At 44.9% G+C, this 24,473-nt stretch overlaps 1 protein-coding gene across 7 annotated transcripts in view; it reads right to left on the reverse strand.

The window, feature by feature from the left end:
• Positions 1-19,108, reverse strand: part of ston2 (stonin 2) — a 158,278-nt gene extending 139,170 nt beyond the window's left edge. The window contains exons 1-2 of one of the 7 annotated variants that reach the window (XM_070879644.1): positions 18,948-19,108; positions 17,092-17,185 (exon numbers count right to left, since the gene is read on the reverse strand). The gene's annotated coding sequence lies outside the window, so the exon portion shown is untranslated. Of the gene's footprint in view, positions 1-17,067; positions 17,208-17,558; positions 18,046-18,133; positions 18,152-18,947 lie in introns of those variants that run through there. The other 6 variants (XM_070879639.1, XM_070879641.1, XM_070879642.1 and 3 more) reach the window with 6 other exon arrangements.
• Between the last annotated feature and the right edge of the window lie 5,365 nt (positions 19,109-24,473).

The following is a 24,473-nucleotide window of genomic DNA, read 5'->3' on the forward strand; positions in this document are numbered from 1 at the left end:
CCTTTAGAGAAATGTTGTTTTATTTTCCACAAGATTTTGAACATAGGCCCAGAATTTGCTGGAAAAATAACGGAGAGTTTAATGGCACACGTCATTATTAGTGCTTAAAAAACAGCAATTTGTGACGAAGTAAAGATGTGCTGCGAGTTGCGAATCAGCACAAATTGCTGGACGGCTTGCATTGCTCTGCCATTAGCCTCGCAAAAGCGGGAGCTCACCATCAACCTCCTTGAGGGTCAAGGAATTCCTGGATATGAACATTAAATATGAATGAATTTCGCCGCAGAACGTTAGGGTTGCTATGTCACGGTGTAAGGACTCTTTTAATAGGGCGATTTATGTTCCTGCAATGCCACTCAACCATGGAGGTTCAGAAAGGGAACAACTGAAACTGTGGAGTCTCATTTCTGCAAGTAATAAATTATTCCTAGGTTTTTTTAAATTAAAATTTTGAAATTGTTTTCTTACTTTTCCTTTGACTGTTTTTTTCCACTCTCTCGCTTAATCCAAACTTTCTTTCCCTCTTCATGTATCTAATTTGACTCTAATTCACCCCATTTCCTGCTCCATCGTTCCTCTGCTTCTCTATCCTTCAATCTCATTGGTTAAGGAGATACACTGTTGGTTCCGTCGTTCACTTTGGTCCCAGATGTCCCGTTGACCTTGTACCATCAGTTATCAACTCGCACTCCCAGCAATTTGCAGGGCTAAAATAATTAGAGCTGAAAGGTGAGGGAAAAAAATCCAACTCACAGCCCATACCGCGAATATGCCCTGCTCCAGCAAATCCTGGGCCACAGTAAAAAAAAAAAATGTGCCCTAAATACAGAATAAATAGTATAAAAGGAGTGTCACAAGTTCACAGTAGCACAAGTTCATAGTATCACAAATCAGAAGAGTAACACAGCAGCTTTTTATAAATATTACCTACATTTCAAGATTTTACTTTGACACCCTCCCACAGAGTTCTTACTCTAAGTTTTTACTTTTTAAAATACCTTATGCTTTGAGAGACCTCAGATACAGTCAACTCTTTGTGCATAAACAAATGAATTATCCAATAATTGAATTAAGCAATGTAGAGGTGTGAATTTATGGCTCAGATATTGCATTATCAGATTATTTAAATTTTGAGTTGACTCTCAGTCATCATCATAGGTAGTCTCTCAAAATCGAGGAAGACTTGCTTCCACTCCTAAAGTGAGTTCTTTGGTGGCTGAACAGTCCAACACAAGACCCAGTCACAGGTGGGACAGATATTTGTCGGGGGGAAGGGGGGGTGGCACTGATTTACCACACACTCTTTCCGTTGCCTGCATCTGATCTCTTCACGCTCGCAGCTTTGAGATTCGAAGAGTGCATCCCGGATGCACTTTCTCCACCTAGGGCGTTCTTCGGCTAAGGTCTCCCAGGCTTCAGAGGCGATGTTGCACTTCACCAGGGAGGCTTTGAGGGTGTCCTTGTAACATTTCCGCTGCCCACCTTTGGCTCGTTTGCCATGAAGGAGCTCCACATATAGCAGTTGCTTAGGGAGTCTCGTGTCTGGCTTGCGAACTAAGTGGCCTGCCCAGCGAAGCTGATCTAGTGTGGTTAGTGCTTCAATGCTGGGGACGTTAGCCTGGATAAGGACACTGATGTTGGTGCGTCTGTCCTCCCAGGGGATTTGCAGGATCTTGCGGAGACATCGTTGGTGATATATCTCCAGCGACTTGATGTGTCTTCTGTAAGTCATCCATGCCTCTGACCCATATAGGACGGGTATTACTACAGCCCTGTAGACCATGAGCTTGGTGGTAGGTTTGAGGGCTTGGTCTTCGAACACTCTCTTCCTCAGGCCTCCGAAGGCTGCACTGTCGCACTGGAGGCGATGTTGAATCTCCATATCAATGTCTGACTCTCAATACAAGCACAACGTACCACAGGCAACAGAAGAATTAGCTTCTACACAAACCATACAATCTAGGATGAAGATTCTTTCTTCAATGCAACTATATGACGATGGGATCAGATTTGGCTGCCATGCTTCCGTTCAGTTACTCTACGTTCGGGCTGTCGGGTGGAGATAGAGTGTGTTTTTCTTTGCATCAAAGGAAGATTCTACTTCATCCGTTAAATTTTCCTGTGACAAGGACAGTAGGCACTGTTCCATTTTCAGGATACATGGCCCCTAAAACTTCCAGCTGTAAATCGAACAATAAAATCTGCAGAGCTGCCCCATCAGCTGGTACAAGTTTTGGTCACTGGTATCTTAAGATACAAAGGGGCTCAAGAGGAAAAAGTAATTTTTAAAACAAATTATTAAATATATGTATTTTATATTTAATTTTATACTAGCTGCTGTATACAAAAATATGCTGCAAAAAGCATCGTCCAGTACCCATATTACCACACACGCTCCACTTTTATCTGATGAAGAAAGAGTTATAACAAGTCCATAACAGGAAACAGAAGTTTGTTGCCCTCAACTCCAGACCATTTGTTTAACAGTGGGTGGAATTTCCGAAAGGAATAATTATTATTCTGTAGAATCCTCTGACCAGAAATATTTACTTATTAGAAGCTATTCATGCCGCTAAATGTAAGCAAGTGAGGTTGAGTGACTTGTAGCCTTTTGCTTGGTTAATGAAAGGAAGAGGTTGAACGACACTCAGGGAGGTCAGGGCTAATGGAAACAAATGACACTAAAGGCTCATTTTTTCCCTGGTGATTTGCGCCGTTTTTTTGGCACGCGCCGCTTTTTTTTCGCCTAAATTTTAAAATCCAAATTTCCCCAAAGATTGTGCGCCAGTGTAACGCAGTTAGTTACAATTTTTTAGGTTAGTTTTTTTTTGGTGTCTGATGTCTGTGCCAGTTTTTCACAATTATGCACATTTGGCCAACTTACATTTCGCCTAGGAGGACGCAAGTGACCACCCCCGAAAAACTTTCTGGGCACTTAAGAAAAACCAGCACACATTAAAAAATCAGCGCAGAAAGACGTCATTGTTTTTATGCAGAGTTTTGGAGGGAGTCAAGAATACATTAAATATGCATCAAGTTTAAAGTTTTCAAACTTAACACGCAGAAAATGGAAGTTTCATGGAATTCTTTAAGGTTTGATTTTTTTTTTTAAATAAAAAGTGCCACGCCACCGCCGAACATCTCCAAACTGCGCTCCACAAGAACTCGGGGCTCAGCTTGAAAGGAAGCCTGGGGGGGGGTGGGGGTTGGGGTTTGTGGAAGGCGAACTGAAGGCATGAGAAGCCTTACAGTATGCATCAAGTGAAGCCCCGGGAGAGGGGGACGGGGGGGGTGGTGGTGTTACCTGATCATTACCCATGTTCAGACATGTGTGTGGTGCACACTAGGGCGTTAACCTTGCGGAGAGAGACAACAAAGAACCTTGTCCTGCCTGCCGTTTTGAGCTTCTTGCAAAGGTACAATTTGATCACCTTGGCAATACTGACAATGCCATACCTTGTGCAAGCCTTCTGCATGAGGGTGCTGCGGAGGAGACAATTGATTCGACATCATCGCATGAGGAACCTCCAGAGCACGTAGGATGATGGGCAGGAGGCCTTATCCACGTCGGGTACATCGAGACAGGCGTTCGTACCTGCACCCGAGTGATGCAGACTGTGTCAGAAGGCTGCGTTTCCGCAAAGAAGTTGTAAGTGAGATCTGAGAGTTAGTAAAAGCAAACCTGCATCCTAGCAACATCAGGAGGACTGCTTTGTCAGTTGAAGTGACAGTTACAGCTGCACTTTCATTCTTTGAAATTATTTGCATCTGGATCGTTCCAGGCCTCAACTGCCGATGAGTGCTCCATTTCTCAACATGCAACACAGATCTGCATTCGGCAGGTGACTGTACTATATGCCCGGAGGAATGACTACATAAAGTTCCCCATTATCACCCAGGCAATGCGTGAAAGGGCTGTGGGCTTCTCCAAGATTGCTGGCTTCCCAAAAGGTACAGGGCTGCATTGATTGTACCCACATCGCCTTGCGAGCACCTTGGAACAGAAAAGGCTACCACTCCGTTAATGTACAACTCGTGTGTGATGACATGCATCGCATCATGTCAGTTGATTCAAGATACCCTGGGAGCACCCATGATGCGTTCATCCTACGCGAGAGCGCTATATCGGTCATGTTTCAGCAGCAGCCAGAAGGGCAGAGCTGGCTACTGGGAGACAAAGGGTATGGCCTCGCCACCTGGCTCATGAGCCAGTGGATGTGGTGTATTTGGACTTCCAGAAGGCATTTGACAAGGTCCTACATAAAAAGTTACTGCACAAGATAAAAGTTCACAGGTTGGGGATAATATATTAGCATGGACAGAGGATTGGCTAACTAACAGAAGAGAGAGAGTCAGGATAAAGAGTTCATTCTCAGGTTGGCAATCAGTAACTAGTGGGGTGCCGCAGGGATCAGTGCTGGGACACTAACTATTTACAATCTATATTAATGACTTGAATGAAGGGAGAGAGTGTAACGTAGCCAAGTTTGCTGACGATACAAAGATGGGAGGAAAAGTAATGGGTGAGGAAGACAAAAAAAATCTGCAAAAGGACAGACAGGCTAAGTGAGTGGGCAAACATTTGGCAGATGTTGTAAAGTGTGAGGTTATGCACTTTGGCAGAAAAAAAAAATCAAAGAGCAAGTTATTATTTAAAATGGAGAAAAATTGCAAAGTGCTGCAGTACAGCGGGACCTGGGGGTACTTGTGCATGAAACACAAAAGGTTAGTATGCAGGTACAGCAAGTGATCAGGAAGGCCAATGGAATCTTGGCCTTTATTGCAAAGAGGATGAAGTATAAAAGCAAGGAAGTATCACTACAGCTATACAGGGTATTGGTGAGGCCACACCTGGAATACTGTGTACAGTTTTGGTTTCTATATTTAAGAAAGGATATACTTGCTTTGGAGGCAGTTCAGAGAAGTTTCCTTCCGGTGAGGTTGTGAGGAAAGGTAGAGTAGGTTGGGCCTCTACTCATTGGAATTCAGAAGAATGAGGTGTGATCTTATTGAAACACAAGAGATTTATGAGGGGGCTTGACAAGGTGGATGCAGAGAGGATGTTGCCACTGAAAGGGGGGACTAGAACTAGGGGGCATAATCTTAGAATAAGGGGCCAACCATTTAAAACTGAGATGAAGAGAAATTTCTTCTCTGAGGGTTGTAAATCTGTGGAATTCACTGCCTCAGAGAACTGTGGAAGCTGGATCATTGAATAAATTTAAGACAGAGATAGACAGTTTCTTAACCAATAAAAAAATCAGGGGTTATGGGGAACGGGCAGGAAAGTGGACCCGAGTCCATGATCAGATCAGCCAAGATCATATTAAATGGTGGAGCAGGCTCGAGGTGCCATATGGCTTACTCCTGCTCCTATTTATTATGTGCTTATGACGCCCCGATGCTTAAGCCGGACGGAAGCTGACCGGGAATACAACATGCCGCACATGCGACGCACAGCATAATAGAGATGACCATTGGCATCTTGAAACAGCATTTCTGATGCCTGGACCATTCCAAAGGCTACTTGCAATACTCCCCTGAGATTGTCAGTCAGTTCACTGTTATGTGCTGCATAACTTAACCACCATGAGGCAGCAGCAGTAGAAGACCCACCAGAGGTGAGAGTGGCTGATGATGATGATGAAGATACAGATGAGAAGGAGGAGGAGAACGATGAGAACAAGGAAGCCATGCAACTACCTGAACCCGGAGTACGACGACGGAGGAGGGCGGGCCGTCGTGCTCCTTTAACGATTGCTTGAGCCTTGCGCCAGCAGCTCATCCATGAACGCTTTGCTGCCTGAAGGCTCAGCAACAACTATTCCAAATGGACCATGTATACTGTTTGGACCTGTTCCATAATGTTGTGTTGTGTTAATGGAACAAATGATGGAAATGATTCTTGTTTACTTCAAAAAGTTGTGTTAATAATGGAACAAATAATGTAACTGATTCAGTTACAATGTAAAATATATTTTATTCAAAAGTTTAACATTTTTTTGTACTTAACTTTAATAAAAATATTCTTGTATCAAACTTTAGTTTTCAGTAAAGATCACTTACAAACTTTATCACTTAAAAACTTTAAAACTTGTAAATTTACATAACTTACAAAAAACTTTTAATTTGAGAACAGTTACAACTGTAACAATAATAACAGCAGCTCCTCCACCTTATTCTAAGACCGCCCGCTGCACTTGGTCTTGGTGACTCCACCCCGCCCGCAGGCGCTGGCGCAGTGTTTCTCGGGTTGATACCAAGCTTATTCTTTTGAACATCTCGGGTAATGCGCACTTCTTGATGGGGGGGCAGGCGGTAATGTGGAGAGCCGGGCTTGGGCCTCATTCCGTCAATGAGCACGGGGTGTGGGCGTGTTCCCTTATTGCAACAGCTAACTCCAACATCCTCTCCCTTATGTGCCTTGACAGTCTGTCAACTACCTGTAACATTCCCTCCCTCATGTTCACTGACAGCGCATCAGCTACCTGCGACATTCCCTCCCTCATGTGCACCGACATTGTATCCGCTGCCTGAGACATTCCCTCTTCATGTTCCCGAACAGTGTTCCCATTTCTCGAGAGTGGTGTTACTTCTCCAGACAGTCCCGATACCTCATCATCCACTGATGGTGTCCAGGAGTGATCATACAAGGTCAATGCTCTCCGCACTCATTGCCATCATCAGAACCACATCGGTTACATCCTGCACCTTAGGAGAGCGCTGTCAAGCTCTCCTTCCCCTCCTCACTCTGGATGTGCCTCACTGCACCCCACTGGGACCCACAGCCTGAGATGGTGGGACCCTGGGTGTGCTTCACTGCACCCCACTGGGATCCGCAGCCTCGGACAGTGGGAAACCATGGAATGTCCCAGCAACACTCGCACCACTCAGGAAAGGTGCTGGCACCTCAACCTCCTCCAGAGTACAACAGTGGGGGCTTCATCCATCACCTCCCCCCTCACCCCCATGCTCTTCATCTGGAAGGTGGGATTGGAAGATGTTCTCCTCTTCAGGCTCCTCCGCATCTGAATCTTCTTTTGCATAGTCAGGGTTAACCTCAAGTTTTGCAAAATATAACAGAACAGACAAATGGTTAGCAGCAGAGGAGGGGGCAGGGTGGGTGGCATGAGTAGGTTCACACAGCGCAGGCAGTAGGCTGATCTGAAGGACCACGATGAATGATAGCACATTGCATCAACTGAAGCCTAGCTGACAGATATCCCCATGAACCGAAGCATGGCTAGCCCGCGCAGTACTTAACATTTAGCAAAGCCGGACTGTGGAATTTGCAGGACTTGCCCTCTTCCTCGAGTGTGGGCCCAGCTTGTGCAGTGGTGGTTGCTTTTCTCCAGGCAGGACCCATCAAAGCAGCGACCCTCTCTTCCAAGGGTGTCAGTGAGTGCAGATTTGCCAGGCCTCCTCCTGTTCGAGTTCTTTCCCATTTGTTGTGTGCCACCTGCCTCTGTAAAGATGAAAATATAACTTTTTAGAGAGGGTGTCTTTCTGCTGGGTGGGACATATGCAGATTGTCACATTTACAATTGCAATTCCATTGAATAAGTGAAAATATTACTTACACTAACTACTTGACCAAGGTCCTGCCACTTCTTTTTGCACTTGCCTCCAGACCACGGGGTGGTCACCATTACACAGTAATCTTCAGCAAGTTGGTTCCAGCGTTTCTTCATTTCTTTTGGTGAAACTTTTGTGTGACCTCTGCTGGTGTCCAACTCCTGCCATCTGTCCTCAATCACAGTAACTAGTGCCTCCACTTCATCCTGTGAGAAATTCTTGGTCCTTGAGCCGCGTTGCATCTTGTATTGCAGCTTTGATTTTTCCACTGGGAATTAAAGTTCTCACACACAACTGGCTCTTTAAAAATGGCCGAATGCAGACCGGGAGCTGTACTGGGCATGCACGCCATAGCAATCACGTCAAATATGTCCTTTTTTTTCCCACGCATGCGCAGGAGGGGGAGGGCATCATTTTTTCGGCGCAGACATTAGGCTCCAGCCCCCGAAGATACATTAGGCTGCGCGCCCCCAAATTCAAAAAATAGAATGGGGAAACTTGATACCTATTTTTTTTTTGGAGTAGTTGGGATCAAGAAAAGCGTGTGTAACTCTGGCAATATGCCAAAAAACAGCAGTAGGGAACATTGAGCCCAATGCGTTTATTCCTAAAGATATTTTTTATTTCTGTTTAAGAACATAAGAATTAGGAACAGGAGTAGGCCATACGGCCCCTCGAGCCTGCTCCGCCATTCAATAGCTGATCTTCGACCTCAACTCCATTTCCTGCCCTGTCCCTATATCCCTAGTTCCCCTGGCGTCCAAAAATCTATCTATCTCAGCCTTGAATATACTCAAAGACTGAGCATTCACAGCACTTTGGGGCAGAAAATTCCAAAGATTTACAATCATCTGAGAGAAGAAATTCCTCCTCATCTCTGTCTTAAAAAGCCGGCCCCTTATTCTGAGACTGTCCTCCCTAGCTCGAGACTCTCCAGCCAGGGGAAATAATCTCAGCATCTATCCTGTCAGTCCCCCTCAGAATTTTATATTGTTCAATGAGATCACCTCACATTTTTCTAAACTCCGGAGAGCATAGGCCCAATCTACTCAATCTCTTCATAGGACAACCTTCATCCCAGGAATCAATCTAGTGAACTCACCGCCTCTAAGGTAAGTGTATCCTTCCTTAAATAAGGAATCCAAATCTGTGCACAGTACTCCAGCATCCACCCCATCTGCAGTCTCCAAAGATCTGCTTCATCTCACACACATAGAAACAGTGACAGCAGTCACAGAAAAATTCATAACCAAGATTCCCACACCTCCCAAAAGGAAGGCATGTAGTGGCAAGGAGCTTTCAATAGAGAGAAAATAGAAAATCAACACAAAAATCTCAAAGGAAAAGATTTCCCAAAGTAAAAAAAAAAAAGGCTTGATTTTGCAGCAATAGAAGTTTACAGCAGTCAATCAACCTTTCGTGTCTTAGGTGGCTCTCTCCCCATAGTCCTTCATCTTCCTCTGCTTCAAACATTTAGCCAATTTTCCCTTAAACGATGTCTGCCTCAACCACTGCGTCACAAAGCGGTCTATGCTCCAAAAAACTATTAGATAAAGAAATTTATGCCAATTCTCTCCTCACTTTCTTAGAACATAAGAATTAGGAGCAGGATTAGGCCACTCGAGCCTGCTCTGCTAATCAGTAAGATCATGGTTGATCTTCTACCTCAACTCCATTTTCCTGCAGTATCCCCATATCTCTTAATATTCAAAAATCTATCGATCTCTGTCTTGAATCTACTCAACGACGTCAACAACTGAGCATCCACAGCCCTCTGACGTAGAGAATTCCAAACATTCACCACCGTCCGAGTGAAGAAATTTCTCCTCATCTCAGTCCTAAATGGCCGACACCTTATTCCAAGACTGTGACCTCTGGTTCTAGATTCCCCAATTTTGCCAGCACTCCGCCCCAGCGGTACCGGGCACGAAGATTGACCGACTACCGAAAGACCGCAGAGAATTGGGTGGTCCACCAATTTTGGCCCCCAGGTGTGGCCCTTTACAATTGCGGTAAGATATCTTTACTCTTATACTCAAATCCTCTTGCAATAAAAGCCAACATACTATTTGCTTTCTTAATTGCTTGTTGTACCCGCATGTTAACTTTCAGTAATTAGTGTACAAGGACACCCAGGTCCCTCTGAACACCAACATTTCCCAATCTCTCACCATTTAAAAAATACTCTGTTTTTCTATTTTTCCGACCAAAGTGGATAACTTCACATTTCTCCACATTATATTCCATTTGCCATGTCATGGTCTTGCCCATTCACTTAGTCTGTATATATCCCCATGAAGCCTCTTTGCATCCTCCTTACAACTTACATTCCCACCTAGCTTTGTATTACAGGTGCAGTGTCGAGAATCTGGAGTTCCGGAGTCCAGAATGCTCCGAAATCCAGAACGATCGGTGGCAAGGTCGTCGGGAATCCATAAAATGTTCCGGAATCCGGACCCTACGACCCTGCCGACCTCGGGGCCCCGCCGCTGCCCGACCTCGGGCCTCGCCGCCGCTCGCCTCGCCGGCCTGACCCACAACATACTCGGCAGGAATCCCCCCCCCCCCCACCCACCCACCCCCCCTTTGACGTTCTGAAGTCTGGAAATACCCGAACCTGGGCTTGGGTGTTTCCGGAATCGTGACGTCAGAAAGCAAATCGAAAATCCAGAAAAGCCCGGAATCCGGAACGGCCTCAGTACCAAGGGTTCCGGATTTTAGGCGCTGCACCTGTATCAGCAAACTTGAATATATTACATTTGGTCCCCTCATCCAAATCATTGATATAGATTGTGAATAGCTGAGGCCCAAGCATCGATCCTTGCGACACCCCACTAGTTACAGTCTGCTAACCCGAAAATGTCCCGTTTATTCCTACTCTTAGTTTTCTGTTCATTAACCAATCCTCAATCCATGCTAGTATGTTGCCTCCAATCCCATGAGCCCTAATTTTGTTTAATAAATTCTTGTGTGGCACCTTATCGAATACCTTCTGAAAATCTAAATACACTACATCCACTGGTTCCCCCTTATCTATTCTGCTAGTTACAACCTCAAACAATTTTAACAAATTTGTCAAACAAACATAAATCCATGTCGACTCTGCCCAAACCTATTATTATTTTCTAAGTGCCCTGTTACCACATCCTTAATAATAGATTCTAGCGTTTCCTCTACTACTGATGTCAGGATAACTGTCTGTAGTTCAGTTTTCTCTCTCCCTCCTTTCTTAAATAAATACTGGGGTTACATTTGCTACCTTCCAATCCATGGGAACCTTTCTAGAATCTATGGAATTTTGGAAGATGACAACCAATCCATCCACTATCTCTGGAGCCACCTCTTTCAAAACCCTAGGATGTAGCCCATCAGGTCCAGGGGATTTATCGGCTTTCAGTCCCATTAATTTCTCCAGTACTATTTTTTACAAATACTAATTTCTTTTCAGCCCCTCATTCTCACTATACCCTTGGTTCTCCACTATTTCCAGGAGCTTTTGTTTAATTTCTCTGCCATTTCGTTATTCCCCGCGATGAATTCTCCTGTCACAGCCTGTAAGGGACCCACATTTACTTTTGCTAATCTTTTCCTTTTTACATAACTATAGAAGCTTTTATATTTTTGTTTTGTCTCTCACTAGTTTACCCTCATATTCTATTTTCCCTTTCTTTATCAATTTCTTGGTCCTCCTTTGCTGAATTCTAAAATCCTCGGCTTCCTGCTCTTTTTGGCAACATTATAAGCCTCATCCTTTGATCTAATCTAATAAAATCAGTGACAATTTTAAACTGATGACCCTTTATCTATGTTTTTACTCAGGCTGTGCTCATGTGTTGTGTAATTTTAAAGGTATTTATTATTACATGAGTGGTAAAATCTACCTATGTTATTAAAAGGCTAGCATACGGCATGTATTTCCTGTACATAAATTCCATTTCCTCTCCACAAACCTGAACTCCCATTGTCATGCTTTTCTGCTAATGTTTACAACTGTAAGTTGGAATGTCACGATTTTCCATTCCATTTTGCTATGTCAACTTCAAGATGTGGTCAGGCTCTGAAATCTTTTTCCAATCATGTATATAAAAAAAAATCTGTGTGCACAAACTAATCAGGAACGACACCTCAGGTAAGTTAGTGGTATGCTAAAAAATGAGAAAGTGTAGCCTAAAAAGTGTATTTGCTTTGGGAACAGAATATAAAGTTTCAGTTATGCTCAATAACACTTACGAATTTATTCATTTCCTAAAGTGAGTACATCTAGAGAAGACAGTATTTTATCCTCACTGCTATCATGTTAAGATAACATACAACATTGAGCACTGCAATTACAGTCCACGCCAGATAATTTAAAGTCATTTCATGAATTATCCACGAACTTGATTTGAGCAATTGTATTAAAATGGCACCGGAGGCTTTTTTTTTTTGCTCTGTTAAAAATTGAATTAAGTGGCTTCAATGTAATGCAAGTAGGTGTATTCAACAAGATGCTGTCTACCTACATTATCTATTTTAGTTTAATATTTTTAACTCACTATCAGTTATAGTAGATCACTGAAGTGATAATGCAGTCATTCAATCCTGGTCACAAAATCTCTACTTAGTCTCTTATTTTAGTGGATTTTACCAAAGGTGAACTAAAACAAGGCTTACTTAATTTTGTGTTTTTGCATCAATATTCACCAGTAAGGGTAACAGTGCAATAGCAGAAATGGCAAAAAAACTGAAACTGATTTAAAAAAATAAGAGCATCATGATGTTCTACAATAATATTGAAAACAAGGTGGCAGTCTAACACTGACAGGGGGTCATTCTGACTTCAGGTGATAGTGTAAAACGGTCGATATTGAATCAGCCGCCCGTTACACATCTCTCCCGATTTTCACTTCCATTAACGCCAAGCATGTTCAGCACGATTGCCTCGGAGCTCATCAAACTAAGATACGAACCTTTTGGAGCATCTAGGCCGCAAAAGAAGAATGATGTTTCTCATCATCATCATATCGAGGAAGACTTGCTTCCACAGGAATTACAGTCTCTGTCACAGGTGGGACAGACAGTGGTTGAGGGAAAGGGTGGGTGGGACTGGTTTGCCGCACGCTCCTTCTGCTTCCTGCACTTTTTTTCTGCATGCTCTCAGCGATGAGACACGAGGTGCTCAGCGCCCTTCCGGATGTACTTCCTCCACTTAGGGCGGTCTTTGGCCAGGGACTCCCATGTGTCGGTGGGGATGTTGCACTTTATCAAGGAGGCTTTGAAGGTGTCCTTGAAATGTTTCCTCTGCCCACCTTGGGCTTGCCTGCCATATAGGAGTTCCGAGTAGAGCGCTTGCTTTGGGCGTCTTGTGTCAGGCATGCGAACAATGTGGTCCGCCCAGGTGAGCTGGTCGAGTGTGGCCAGTGCTTCAATGCTGGGGATGTTGGCCTGGTCGAGGACGCTAATGTTGGTGCGGCTATCCTCCCAGGGAATTTGCAGGATCTTGCGGAGACATCATTGGTGGTATTTCTCCAGCGATTTGATGTGTCTACTGTATATGGTCCACATGTCTCAGCCATACAGGAGGGCGGGTATCAACGCAGAGCTCCTGCACGGCAAACGAGCCAAAGGTGGGCAGCGGAAACATTACAAGGACACCCACAAAGCCTCCCTGATAAAGTGCGACATCCCCACTGACACCTGGGAGTCCCTGGCCAAAGACCGCCCCAAGTGGAGAAAGTGCATCCGGGAGGGCACTGGAGCACCTCGAGTCTCATTGCCGAGAGCATGCAGAAATCAAGCGCAGGCAGCGGAAAGAGAGTGCAGCAAACCAGTCCCACCCACCCTTTTCCTCAACGGCTGTCAGTCCCACCTGTGACAGTCTGTGGCTCTCATATTGGACTGTTCAACCACCAAAGAACTCACTTCAGGATTGGAAACAAGTCTTCCTCGATTCCGAGGGACTACTATGATGATGATGATGATGATGATGATGATGGAGGTAGATTTTAGGGCCTGATCTTTGAACATTCTAAAGCAATCCAAGCAGCAGTAAACCACATAAAAAGAACAGGTGCTAGATGGAAAAACATGCTAAACTTATCACTCAATAAACAAGGTGACATGACAAAGAGTGAGAAGATACTAATATTTCACATGGAAAACAACTACAAGTACAGGGTGCTGAAACCGCTAATAACTATTTAATGACAAACACTAAATTGTTGTCAGATGTTTGAGCTGCATGATTATACACCTACAACCTTCAAAACATTTATGTGGCAAGAAATATCATTAGTTCCTTACAAACCCATTCACTAGATGCAGTACCTAATGAAAAAGATGCCAATCCTGTTTGTGTCAGAGGAAGCCTATGTTATCTGACATAATAAATAGACAAGTTTTTTTTTGAGAGTGTGTGGATAAAGATTTATGATCCCAGTATCAGGCATCACAGGTTAGAGATCAAGCTCATTTTATTTGCTGGCAGGACACCCGATACCACACACCCCCAAGTCAGGAACACAGATGAAATACCTGACAAAAATCCTTTGCCCACAGCAGAACATGTAAAAAGCCCGCTAAATAATCCAGCATGCACAAGCAGAACACTGCGCATAGGGCAGGCCCAGAAAGCGCTCAATGGATCCAATCGACCATGTTCACATCACCACAGGTCTGTGGCCAAATTTGCTGTGTCCTCCTTGGCATATCCGTGTCAAATTCAAGTCCTTAAAAAGCCTCTGATCAAGCCAAAGGAAATCTGGGTTCAGTGACCGAGACTGCACTTCCACCATTATAGTACAGCATCCATCCTAGAGATGCAGAAAGTCTGTCCTGCTTTTTAATGGTTCAAGCCTAGTAAGTATCAAGTGTGATCCCAGTGACAGGAATTCACCATCATAGGTGGTCCTTCGAAATGAGGATGACTTGCTTCCACGCCAAAAAAGGATGAGTTCACACGTGTTTCAATGAATTACCTAATATTCCAGATCCCAAACTACAACCTGAAGGGTGGAAGATGCCTGTGCATCGATTTTTTTAACGTGTGGTGGCCGTTGCACACCAGCCACCACACGGACTTGACAGAGCTAGGTCTTGGTCCAGTGGCAAGGATTAACCAAGACGACTGGAGACCAGCTCTGCTGCACGGACCTAGTGCGCACACACATCGTAATGTGGGCTGGCCTATGCTGTCCCTGGGCCCTCGGCTCGCCTGGGCCCCAATCACATCCCTCCACAGTCTCTCGCTACTTCTGCTGTATCTGCCCTCGCTCCAATCTCCGACTTGGACCTTGATGACGTCACTCTTCGTTGCCGTCGCCTCCTGCACCAGCTCGCGCTGCTCCATGAAGTGGTATTCCTCCACGCTGCTCCCGGGCCCCCACACCTCCACTCCTTTTATGGCCCCGACCTGCCGCTGGTGTACATTACAGCTTCCAACTCCCCCCACGCCCACCCCCAGCCTCACGCGCCCATCGGAAGGACCCTCACAGGAATCACAGGAGCGAGGTCAAGCATGATACAATGTCAGTAATATTCAGTTTTTTGTAAGCTGCGGGATTCACATGGCTCATAAGTGACAAGAAAAGATTGGGAAAATGTTCACCCCCCCACCCCCCCCCAGCTTCCCTCTCAGGCTGCTCAAACAGGAATCTTCCCTCCACTACATACGTCCCATACACCAATTTCCATTTATTCAAGAGTCACGATTCTCATAGCGCACTAAACCCAGCAGACTTTATATACTGCAAACCTGGAGAATCAAAAATAAATTTGGTACTTGCGCTAGATCTGCCATTGCATTTTTGATGGCTTGTAAACTGGCATAAACTTGAGCTCATCTAAATCTCTGCTGCCCGTATTCTAACTCGCACCAAGTCCTGTTCACCCATCGCCCCTGTGCTCGCTGACCTATATTGGCTCCCTGTTCAGCAACACATTAATTTTAAGATTCTGATCCTCATTTCCAAATTGCTCCATGGCCTCACCCCTCCCTAGCTCTGTTAAATTCCTTCAGCCCTACAACCCTCCGAGGCCTCAACACACCTCCAATTCTGGCCTCTTGTGCATCCCCGATTTTAAATCGCTCATCCTTAGTTCACTAGGTTCAACCATATTTCTGGGCAACTGCTGCAAGACAGAACTGCACAAGTGCAGAAATAAGCTCTTGGGCATAAAGTTCAACAAAAGACTCAATTTAAAAGATGGAGGAATCAAAATAGATGATTGCAATTACTAGAGAAAGTTATATATGGCATTGTTAATTTATTCGGCATCTGTAGAAATTTACATCTTGCAATAAATTGACTAATTTAAATAAATGATCTGCCAGCTTTTGTGGAGCTCAGGGATGTAGTGAGCAACCTGTTTAAACTCTGTCTCTCTACCTCGCCTTTAAGACGCCCCTTAAAACCTACCTCTTCGACCATGCTTTTGGTCATCTGTCCTAATATCTCCTTATGTGGCTCACGTCAAATTTTATTTTATAATGTGCCTGTGAAGCACCTTGGGGTGGTTTACTACAAGAAAGAAAGAAAGGGGAAATAGGGAAGGGGGAGAAGGGAAGGGGGAGTAGGAAGAGAAGAAGGGAAAGGGGAGAAGGAGGAGGAGGAGGAGAAGGCTATGTTGTTTTATAATTCAAAGAAAGGGTAATTATTGGTCCGTTGACACATGAATTCATTCATTCCACATGAGGTTTATACGTTCAGGATCACGTAGGACGTGGGCCTGCCTTTGGAAACTGCCTTGTTGCTATGAACACTAATAAAAAGTGTTGGGAAAAGCCTAAATTGCAACACCTCCTAATATACTTGGAATAAAGTGAAATCTAATTTGAAACATCTTCGTGGAATTGGAGTAGACTGCTGCCGAGGAAATAAACAGAACTAAAGCAAACAATAATGGCTACGTTATTTATGCCCTCTCTGGAGGAAAGGGTGGAGTAGACAAGTGACAGAACGACTACATCTCAAAGTGGTCAGAATGCATGACCTAATCCATTTGGTGCTTTACTTTTTAGTGGTTAAAATATCTTGACATCAGAGTTTCCCACTGCATGGCACTGCAAATTATTTTGCTGAGGCACATTTGATCATAATTCAAAAAGGTATTTGAAGGTATGTGCTCATCCATATAGAATTTAGTACTTTTAAAAAAAACTCCTCTGCAAAACATGCTGGCTAGGATATAGCTATTTTAGCTCAGAACAAAAGAAAATATTGCCTTTAGATGATTTACATTGAGATTGTAAGGACAAGTGATACAGGAAATGGCTGTAATTGGCGATGGTTGGCCATTTTATCACAATATAATGGGTTGCGAGCAGGAGTTGATTACACAACTGGTTCTATTCGGTTACCAGGCACACATACATACAGTTGTAACTTCTCATATTTTATTCCTTCAGCTATAGCTTTGTGAAAAGAACAGTGCATTGACAACTTGTTTACTATGTTCACCTTGCAGAAACTGTACTTAAACTCAAAAGGGAAGTGCACTCAACTTAACTGTTACCTGATATAAAGATGTCTGAATCACCTTTTGGCTAGCAACTCTCCATTCACATTACTTGAGCTGAAACTTCATCTCATCACATTAGGAGCACTACACACGGTTTCTGTTCCTCGGCTCTCTAAAAGGCAGCATTAAATCATCTATGAGAAACAGTAACTAAGATACACCAATTTGCTGATGTTTCAGCAGAATATTCTTCCAGTTTCATTACAACAGTAAAAGCTCAAAACATTTTTAAAAACTGTACACCATCGACCATTCCCAGCCGCGAGAATAATAGGAGATGAGACAATCTAATTCCCAGATCACTCCAGCCAGCTGCACAAGAGTCATTCGTCCCCTCAGCAGCATCCCGACGCAAATTTGAATTGGGGCGAGTAGAAAATCACCCACCGTACAAGGATTGCAGGCGAGAGTGAGTGGGGAGGAGGGCAAGAAGTGGAGAGGAGGGCAAGAAGTGCGAGAAGGGAGGGGAAACGATTTCCACTCACCAACTTTTCTTTTGTCGTAGGTACGGTCCCCTCGAATCCAAATCACCTTCAATGCCCCCAACTTATTATATCTACGTTGAACCTCTAATAATTACAAACCCACTTCCAACCACAATGAATGTCATAGCACATTAATAACGTTCCCAGAGACAAGCGTGGCAAAAGTTCATCCAGTGAATGTCTCTCAAGATGTACTGAGATTTATTTTATGTTTTCTTGCTTGGCATTATTGGCACTGGTTACAACTTCAACGACTGCATCCGTCTAAATTCTCATCTGTAAAATTCTCTTAAATTTACATTCTCAGAGCACAGACAGGAGTGACAAAGCTAATCCCGTAATAATCTCCGAAGATCTACTCAAGATTTGTCTGTGACATTGCCATTATTGCTGCTACTTTTAACAATCACGTCCATGCAAATCCTCACTTTGAGGGGGTGGAAATTTAAATGTATAAAAAAAACGGTGTCATATAACCAAGAAAATAAGGGTAAAAATATAATAAACCCAAATCCTTTTCATTAACAGCACATGGCAACCATTTTATTGCACAAGTTCGTCATGCTACAATTTACCATTGGGCAATGCTTGTTTATCCAGACTTGTAATTTTCCAGAACTGTTGCATTGGCTCCTTTACACACGATTTTTTTTTTGTTTTTAAATTGCCAGTTTAAAATTATTTCTAAACTAGACTGAAAACTAAAAAAAAAATCAGTTATTTTTTTTAAACTTTAAAAAGACTTGCATTTATATAGCGCCTTTCATGACCTCAGAACGTCCCAAAATGCTTTACAACCAATGAAGTACTTTTGAAGTGTAGTCACTGCTGTTAATGTGGGAAACGCAGCAGTCAATATGCGCACAGCAAGCTCCCACAAACAGCAATGTGATCATGACCAGCTCATCAGTTGTGGTGGGCTCGACAGTCATTTAAATAATACCAATCCATCAAATGTGTTAAGCGTCACTTCAACACTTTTTGGTGAATGGTCTAAATTGGAATACAGACTTTATTTAAACTTATTATAAAAAGTTATTGCAAAAATTTCATTAAATGTTTGAATTTTTTTTAAAAAATGACATGAAAATAAAATGTGGATTTTTTTTTAGGTCCGTTCATCCGTTCAAATAAAACTCAACAAAAAGTAAGTTTGAAATGTTACATTCAAGTAAAAGTAATTTTGAGACCCAAATACAGAAGAACTGAAGTTGCTCAGAAGTTGAGTCAACATTAATGCTGTTGGTGGGGCACTAGGACCGGGCGGCATCCTCGCGCCTCACACACCACAACAACAACAACCTGCTCCCACAACACCATCACACACGACAGGAGGCTGAGGGAATAAACTTAAAATTATAGATATACCATACATAATAAAGATTTCACCTGCGTCCGGGCACAATAACATTCCCGACTCCATCGCCGGCCGTCTTTAATTGAAGTAAAACCGTCTGGCCGCTGTCGTTCGAGCTGAATCCGTTGCTGGAGAAAACAGTTTAAAAAATAACCCGGAGTGAGCGCGCCGGCTCCGGGCCGCTCCCACCCGCACGCTCCGGCCGTTGCCTTGACTCCCGCTGCAACCGTCCCCTCCCATTGGCTCCCACCGACACCCGGGGGAGCCTTTGATTAGTCAACTCCACCCCCTCAGCCAACTGCCTCCTCTCATTGGCTCTACTCAAGCCCAGGGGAGCCTCTGATTGGTCAACATCACTCCCCCAGCCAACTGTCTTCGCCCATTGGCTCTACTCAGGCCCCGAAGGAGCCTCTGATTGGTCAACATCATCTCCCAGCCAACTGTCTCCTCTCATTGGCTCTACTCAAGCCCGGGGGAGCCTCTGATTGGTCAACATCACCCCTTAGCCAACTGTCTCCTCCCATTGGCTCTAACCAAGCCCGGGGGAGCCTCTGATTGCTCAACATCACCCCTTAGCCAACTGTCTCCTCCCATTGGCTCTACTCAAGCCCCGGGGAGCATCTGATTGCTCAACATTCCCCCCCCCCCCCCCCCCCCCCATGTTCCCTGTCCACGCCCCGTGAGCCTCTGATTGGTCAATATCCCCCCCTCCGAGCTGCAACTATCTCCACCCATTGGCTCCCACCCACGCCCCCCCAGGTGCTTCTGATTAGCATCCAGACGTTGACCAATTCTGCTTCCCCAGAGCCGATTGGTCGGAATCGGCCGAGCTTCTTTCCTTTGTGATTGGCTTGGCCTGGCCGCTGCCGCCCTCGGATTGGCGAGTTGTTCAGCCCCTGGTTCAGGTGCGCTCGGGAGCCGAGGGGGAAGGGGAATTGGAATTTATTCTTGATGGTGAATAATTAGAGAGAACTGTGAGGGAGCAAAGGTGAGTTTAGGTGTCCATGTACAGGTACAAAATGTAACAAAATAAACTAATGAGATAAAAGCACAGAAGGAGGCCATTCGGCCCATCTTTGGTAGAGCTGTCCAATTAGGCCCACTCCCCTGCTCTGCCCTCTCAGCCCTGCAAATTTTCCTCTTCAAGTATTTGTCCAATCCCCTTCTGAAACTTCTTATTGAATCTTCTTCCTTTCAGGCAGTGCATTCCAGATAATAATAACTCACCTCTGGCTCTTTTGTCAATTAAATCTGCATTCTCTGCCCGTTCCTCTTTATTTACTCGTATTAAAACCCTTCATGATTTTGAAGACCAGTGGCTCAATGGGTAGAAGGTCCTGGGTTCAAGTCCTACTCCAGAGACTTGAGCGCAACAATCTCGGCTGACACTCCAGTGCAGTGCTGAGGGAGTCCCAAGCTGGCCGAAGAGCTCCTCCCAGTGCGGATTTCGTCCCCTCCGAGGCACAACGGACAGGATCTTTGCAGCGCGACAGCTGCAGGAAAAATGCAGGGAGCTTACAAAGGACTTTGACACTGTCGACCGTGAGGGCTTATGGAGCATCCTCCTCCGTTTCAGATGTCCCCAAAAGTTTGTCAACATCCTCTGCCTGCTCCACGACGACAAGCAGGCCGTGATCCTTACCAGCGGTTCCATTACAGGCCCAATCCACATCCGGACCGGGGTCAAACAGGGCTGCGTCATCGCTCCAACCCTCTTCTCAATCTTCCTCGCTGCCATGCTCCACCTCACATTCAACAAGCTCCCCGCTGGAGTGGAACTAAATTAGAGAACCAGTGGGACGCTGTTTAACCTACGCTGCCTCCAGGCCAGGTCCAAGATCACTCCAACCTCTGGCATTGAGCTACAGTACGTGGACAACGCCTGCGCCTGCGCACATTCAGAGGCTGAACTCCAGGATACAGTCGATGTATTCACCGAGGCATATGAAAGCACGGGCCTTACGCTTAACATCCGTAAGACAAAGGTCCTCCACAAGCCTGTCCTCGCCGCACAGCACTGCCCCGCAGTCATCAAGATTCAAGGCGCGGCCCTAGACAATGTGGACCATTTCCCATACCTCGGGAGCCTTTTATCAACAAAGGCAGACATTGATGCAGAGACTCAAAATCGCCTCCCGTGCCAGTGCAGCCTTTGACCGCCTGAGGAAAAGAGTGTTTGAGGACCAGGCCCTCAAATCTACCACCAAGCTCATGGTCTACAGGGCTGTAATAATACCCACCATCCTGTATGGATCAGAGGCATGGACGATATACAGAAGACACCTTAAGTCGCTGGAGATAAATCACCAACGATGTCTCCACAAGACCCTGCAAATCCCCTGGGAGGACAGGCACAACAACATCAGTGTCCTCGTCCAGGCTAACATCCCCAGCATTGAAGTACTGACCACACTTGATCAACTTCGCTGGGCAAGCCACATAGTTCGCATGCCAGACCTAGAAACATACAAAATAGGTGCAGGAGTAGGCCATTCGGCCCTTCGAGCCTGCACCACCATTCGATAAGATCATGGCTGATCATTCCCTCAGTACCCCTTTCCTGCTTTCTCTCCATACCCCTTGTTCTCTTTAGCCGTAAGGGCCATATCTAACTCCCTCTTGAATATATCCAATGAACTGGCATCAACAACTCTCTGCAGCAGGGAATTCCACAGGTTAACAATTCTCTGAGTGAAGAAGTTTCTCCTCATCTCAGTCCTAAACAGCCTTCCCCTTATCCTAAGACTTCTGGAACAATCTACCTGCATCTAACCAGCCCCGTCCCGTCAGAATCTTGTATCTTTCTATGCGATCCCCTCTCATCCTTCTAAACTCCAATGTATAAAGGCCCAGTTGATCCAGTCTCTCCTCATATGTCAATCCGACCATCCCGGGAATCAGTCTGGTGAACCTTCGCTGCACTCCCTCAATAGCAAGAACGTCCTTCCTCAGATTAGGAGACCAAAATTGAACACAATATTCCAGGTGAGGTCTCACCAAGGCCCTGTACAACTGCAGTAAGACCTCCCTGCTCCGATACTCAAATCCCCTAGCTATGAAGGCCAACATACCATTTGCCTTCTTTACCGCCTGCTGTACCTGTATGCCTACTTTCAATGACTGATGAACCATGATACCCAGGTCTCGTTGCACCTCCCCTTTTCCTAATCTGCCACCATTCAGATAACATTCTGTCTTCGCGTTTTTGCCCCCAAAGTGGATAACCTCACATTTATCCACATTGTACTGCATCTGCCATGCATTTGCCCACTCACCTAACCTGTCTTAAGTCATCCTGCAGCCTCTTAGCGTCCCCCTCACAGCTCACACTGCCACCCAGTTTAGTGTCATCTGCAAACTTGGAGATATTGCACTCAATTCCTTCATCCAAATCATCGATGTATATTGTAAAGAGTTGGGGTCCCAGCACTGAGCCCTGCGGCACTCCACTAATCACTGCCTGCCATTCTGAAAAGGACCCGTTTATCCCGACTCTCTGCTTCCTGTCTGCCAACCAGTTCTCTATCCACGTCAGTATATTACCCCCAATACCATATGCTTTGATTTTGCACACCAATCTCTTGTGTGGGACCTTGTCAAAAGTCTTTTGAAAATCCAAATACACCACATCCACTGGTTCTCCCTTGTCTACTCTACTAGTTACATCCTCAAAAAATTCCAGAAGATTTATCAAGCATGATTTCCCCTTCATAAATCCATGCTGACTTGGACCGATCCTGTCACTGCTTTCCAAATGTGCTGCTATTTCATCCTTAATAATTGATTCCAACATTTTCCCCACCACTGATGTCAGGCTAACCGGTCTATAATTATTCGCTTTCTCTCTCCCTCCCTTTTTAAAAAATGGTGTTACATTAGCTACCCTCCAGTCCATAGGAACTGATCCAGAGTCGATAGACTGTTGGAAAATGATCACCAATGCATCCACTATTTCTAGGGCCACTTCCTTAAGTACTCTGGGATGCAGACCATCAGGCCCCAGGGATTTATCGGACTTCAATCCCATCAATTTCCCTAACATAATTTCCCACCTAATAAGGATATCCTTCAGTTCCTCCTTCTCACTAGTACTTTCGGAAGGTTATTTGTGTCTTCCTTCGTGAAGACAGAACCAAAGTATTTGTTCAGTTGGTCTGCCATTTCTTTGTTCCCCATTATAAATTCACCTGAATCTGACTGCATTTGTCTTCACTAATCTTTTTCTCTTCACATATCTATAGAACTTTTTGCAGTCAGTTTTTATGTTCCCGGCAAGCTTCTTCTCGTACTCTATTTTCCCCCTCCTCATTAAATCCTTTGTCCTCCTCTCCTGAATTCTAAATGTCTCCCAGTCCTCAGGTTTGCTGCTTTTTTTGGCCAATTTATGTGCCTCTTCCTTGGATTTAACACTATCCTTAATTAGCCACGGTTGAGCCACCTTCCCCATTTTACTTTTACTCCAGACACGAGGCACCCTAAGCAATTGCTCTATGTGGAGCTCCTTCACGGCAAATGAGCCAAAGGTGGGCAGTGGAAACATTACAAGGACACCCTCAAAGTTTCCCTGGTAAAGTGCGACATCACCACTGACACCTGGGAGTTCCTGGCCGAAGACTGCCCTAGGTGGAGAAAGTGCATCCGGGAAGGCATTGAACTCTTCAAATCTCAACGGCGAGAGCGTGAAGAGGTCAGTCGCTGGCAGTGGAAGGAGCATGCGGCAAATCAGTCCCAACCCCCCCCCCCCCCCCGCCCCCGACGAATGTCTGTCTGTCCCACCTGTAACAGGGTCTATGGTTCTCACATTGGACTGTTCAGTCACCAAAGGATTCACTTTAGGAGTGGAAGCAAGTCTTCCTCAATTCCGAGGGACTGCTTACAATGATGATGATGAGGGAATGCTGCACTGTTGGAGGTGCCGTCTTTTGGATTTGACATTAAACCGTCCGCTCCCCGGTGGCTGTCCAATCAACGTAACAAAAAACAATTTATCCGGGTCATTATCACATTGCTGTTTGTGGGAGCTTGCTGTGCGCAAACTGGCTGCCACATTTCCCATATTACAACAGTGACTACATTTCAAAAGTACTTAATTGGCTGTAATGCCCTTTGGGACGTCCGGTGGTCGTGAAAGGTGCTATATAAATGCAAGTCATTCTTTAAAAGAGCTCATAGCACTATTTCAAAGAGCAGGGGAGTTATCCCCAGCATCCTGGTCAATACTTATCCCTCAATCAACATCACTAAAACTGATTATCACATTGTTGTTTGTGGGAGTTTGTGTGTGCAAATTGGCTGCCGCGTTGCCTGCCTTACAACATTGACTACACTTTTAAAGTACTTCATTGGCTGTAAAGTGCTTTGGGACGTCCTGAGGTCGTGAAAGGCGATATAGAAATGCAAGTCTTTCTTTTTTTTTTTAAAAACGTTCTCTGCTCTAAGAAGAACAACACTGGCCTTCATCTCATGGGGGCTGGAAATCAAAGGAGAGGAAGTGATGCTTCAGTTGCATAGAGCCTGTGTCAGACCTAATCTGTTTCCAGTTTTGGGCACCGCAACTC

The sequence above is a fragment of the Pristiophorus japonicus genome, chromosome 4 (assembly GCF_044704955.1).
Source record: "Pristiophorus japonicus isolate sPriJap1 chromosome 4, sPriJap1.hap1, whole genome shotgun sequence".
Lineage (NCBI taxonomy): Eukaryota > Metazoa > Chordata > Chondrichthyes > Pristiophoridae > Pristiophorus > Pristiophorus japonicus.